The following is a 4,306-nucleotide window of genomic DNA, read 5'->3' as shown; positions in this document are numbered from 1 at the left end:
GCAATGGAAGTGTGGTAGACTCCGGGCATGAGATTAGAGTTGGGAAATGTCAAATCCGTAAAAAATGTGGTGAAAATGCTCTCAATTCGATCGTCGATTTGGAAATTTGGAGCTAGAATGGTTGAACTAATCTTGGATCGATTTGGGCTGCTTGGAAAGCTACATGAATAGATTGGGCTGCGGGAGCAGGCTAGGCTGTGGAAGTAAGCTGGGTCACCGGAACAGGCTGGGCCATAAGAGTGGGCTGCTCGGTGGGAGCATAGTGGGCCACAAGAGTGGGCTGCTCGACAGGAGCAAGCTGGGCCACGGGAATAGGCTGCTCAGTGTGTGGCGCATATAAGTACGAGGCTAGGGCTCGGTTTAGCAACGCGTTAGGCTCGCGTTGGGCTTGGAGTGACATGGCTTGGGCCGTGGCTTAGGTGTCGTGGGCCTTAGATGGCACGGCTTGGGCTTTCTTAGATGTCATGGCTTAGGCCATGGTGGTGACACCATAGACCTCACTGCGGGTGACCACTGCGGTGGTTCCCGTGGTGGAAACTGATGGTGGTGGTGCCACTCCACTTATTGTCACATATAGCCTCGTGGATCGCTGCGGTCCAATCTCTTTAATATTGGAATTTTCACTTGTTGAATTTTCTAAATTTCTAGCCATTTTACTTCTCTTTTATGTTTTATCAAAGAATTTTGCAAATAAAAAATTCTAATAATAAAAAAGTACGAAAAATCTACAAATGGACAAGAAAATAAAAAAACCTTGGATGCGAGAGTCTTCTACGAGTGTGGGACTCAACTTTCAATGAAAGCACCAATTTGTGGATGCAAATTTCTTCCTCCTTGATCTTGGACAAAATTGCACCTACAAAACAAATAACACCTTTGGTTAAGGCTAAGATCCTCACGCACCCACGATGAATTGGGGGGAGGGGGGGCTTTGGTTGAAGAACTTCTGATGCCAAAGTTAGAATTTTGAGAGAAAAGTGTTGGGGAATTTTTGAGTGTTTAGCAAGAGTCAAGACCTAGGTTTTTAGAGGAAATGAGGTTGAATATATAGTGCATGGCCAGTCCCTTTGGGAGAAAATGTGATCGGCTTTTTGTGTATTTTTTTGGTGCAATTGGTGGTTTAATTGGCCATTAATAGATTAATTAGGTAATAAATCCATTAATTAGCCTATTAACATAATTTAAAAGAAATGTTTTGGGGGCTACCTTGTGAAGAGAGGATTTGATGAGGATGGATGAAATAGGTTTAAAAATAAATACCTATTTGGGCACTTTTGACTTGATTGTGGGATGTTTGTCCATTGCTTGGCGTAGGAATATTGGTGCTCCTCAAGGGTAATTTTGTCCTTTTTGCCCAAAAATCCATGTGTCGCCTATTGATTATTTTTGGCTCCACAATAGCTATCGCTCATTAAACAACCATCGCACGCCTCCACTCGGAACTTGTGCCATTTTAAGCAATCGTTGGTTTATTTGAAACCCTTTGCACTACCCCATGAACTCCACCGTTAGTTAACTGCTCCCCTATATAATCCTCACTTAATCTCTTTTGCAAAACACCCTAGCCATTTCAAGCTTCTGAATTTTCAAAACTCCTCAGAATTCCTAAAGGTACCCATAGTGGCTCGAGCTTAATCTCCCTGCGAGACTGGTGAGGAGATTTTGACCATATGTTGTCTTCTTAATGGGCTTCCTCGCCCTCGGGCAGGCCTGCACACTGAGCTCTTCCTCAAGGAGGGGGAATGCATTCCTTAGGACCTGTAGGGACTTCTCAGTCATTGGCTTTTTCATTATCCTCAGAAAGACGCACTGTATCCAACTTCAGTTTTAGGATTTCTATGGCATTGTGGGGTAGTCGAGCAGCTTTAATCACACCGGTAGATCCCACATGTGGATACAAAGCTGACCTTCCTTGCACTAATATCCACAAGCCCAAATTTTCCCATAGCTTCTACTTAATCACTTCATCATCATAGGTGTATTCTTTGGGATCAACTACCACGATAATGTTAAAAACTTTGGTAGGACTTGTTGAAGAAGGCCCCTCATTGATTCGAATGTAGGGTTTATACATGAAAGTGGTAGTGGCCGCTAGTAACCACTAACATGATCTTCTGCCAATCAGCTTCATCAGAAGTTTGAAGATGTCAAGAGAGTAAATGTTGAAGTCTGAAGATGCTGAAGCATAGTTAGCTAATAGTAACATTCTAGGATAACTGCCCTGGTTAAGGATGTAGAACTATTGAACTAATTCTGATGTAACTTCAACATTCAATGAAATGAAAATGATTTCTTTAATCCATTTTGGTTTGCATTTCTCTCTTGAAACTTAACTGTGGTGGGTACATACGTTGACTTTAAACTTCTCGCAATGTTTCTTCAATGTAGCAATCCCTAACATCCCATAAGGTTGGGTGATACTTCTTAAAAAACTTAGCATTAATTGGATGCTTCTGCAAACTTCCTTCCAAATCTGCCAAATAATATCCCCATTTTTCTAGTACTTGGTTGATAATGAAAGGACCTTCCCAAGTCAGACTCCATTTCCCAAAGCCTCTAACTTGAGCTCCCAAAGGAAGAATTGCCTTCCATACTATCTCCCATTTCTCGAAGTTCTTCAACCTCACATTTTCATTATATGCTCGGGCAACAACTCTCTTCCCCTCTTGAATTATATCTAAAGCTTCGATTCGGGCTACATCTAGATCTTCAACTCTTTGACACATAGCCTGAATATATTTTTCACTATGCAAACCAATTCGATTTTGAATCCAAACATAACTCACATTTATTTCCATGGGGAGCATAGCATCCTGCCCAAAGGTCAAGGCATAAGGCGTTGTTCCAGTTCCTACCCTCTTGGAGGTTCTATAAGCCCATAATGTGTCTCTCAACTTCTCATGCCACTTTTCTGGACTATATGCCACCATTCTTTTGATAATGTTCATCAAGACTTTGTTGCTGGCTTCTGCTTAACCATTTGACTGGGGGTAGTAAGGACTAGATTGGATCATCTTAATCTTGAACTTGCAAATTCTTCTACTTCCTTTGAAATAAAAGACAGCTAGCGGTCTATAACAATTATCTCGGGCACCCCACCCCATATTTGTGTAAGATCTTAGTTTCAATGAATTTCTTGACCGTAGTTGCAGTTATGGTCTTCACTGCTGAAGCTTCTACCCATTTGGTGAAGTAATATGTTGCCACAATTATGAATGTGTACCCTTTGCTATAAGCTAGATGAATTTGCCCGATGAAGTCCATTGCCCATCCTTTGAAAGGCCAGGGCTTGACCATGAGGTTTAAGGGTACTGAAGGCACATGTTGGAAAGGTACATATCTTTGGCATTTTTCACACCCTCGGGCATAAGCTTTGCAATCTTTCTCCATTTCGGGCCAGAAATAACCATATCTCCTAAGTAGCCACCTCATCTTCGTTCCCGCCTGACGTGCTCCACAAATCCCTTCATGTACTTCGGCCATTGCCCTCATTAATTCTTCCTGGCCTAAGCATTTCAACATTAGTCCATCTAGAGTCTTTCTTAGTAGATTTGTCCCCCACAAAACGTACTTAGTTGCTTGTTGTCTATTCTTCTTACTTGTGGGAAAGGATGGATCTTTTAAATACTGAAGAATATGTGTCCTTCAATCTTCAACCTCCACCTCTTCAGTCATCACATCTAGGTTGAATCCCCTTTCAAAGATAGAAGGGAGATTTCTTTTCTAAACCTTTATATCCTCTTCATACTTTTTTTCTTGGATCAGCGCTGCAGATGCCAATTGTGCCATCTTATTGGCAGTTGCATTTGATCCTCTGGGGATACGGTTGACTGATATCTCGGTGCCCAGCTTAATAGTTGTGTAGATGCCAAATAGTAACCTGCCATAGTGATGTGTCAGCACTTGTACTCTTTATTTAGTTGATTAATCACCAACTCTAAATCACCAAATACTTCAACTTCAATTGCCCCTAACTCTATCAAGATCTCCAGGCCAATTATCAGTGCCCCGTACACTGCCCGGTTATTGGTAGTTGATGCAAAAATTAACTTAACACACAAATTTAACCCTCATTTGACAACTGTAGTATAAGTAGGGATCGTTCTGGACCAGGGATTAGGAGGGCTTGCTAATAACCTCTAAACTGACTCAAAACATAAAACTAAACTTAAAAAATACTTAGCAAGACTCAAAGCAAACTTAAAATACTCAAAACAACTTAAAACAACTAAATAAACTTAAACTAGACACTAGGAATGACTTTGGACGAAAATTGACTTTTACTTGAATCAAAACATTTAAAAAA

Source organism: Malus sylvestris, chromosome 13, assembly GCF_916048215.2.
Source record: "Malus sylvestris chromosome 13, drMalSylv7.2, whole genome shotgun sequence".
Taxonomy (NCBI): domain Eukaryota; kingdom Viridiplantae; phylum Streptophyta; class Magnoliopsida; order Rosales; family Rosaceae; genus Malus; species Malus sylvestris.
The sequence above is the reverse complement of the archived record's forward strand: the minus strand, read 5'-3'. Positions refer to the sequence as shown.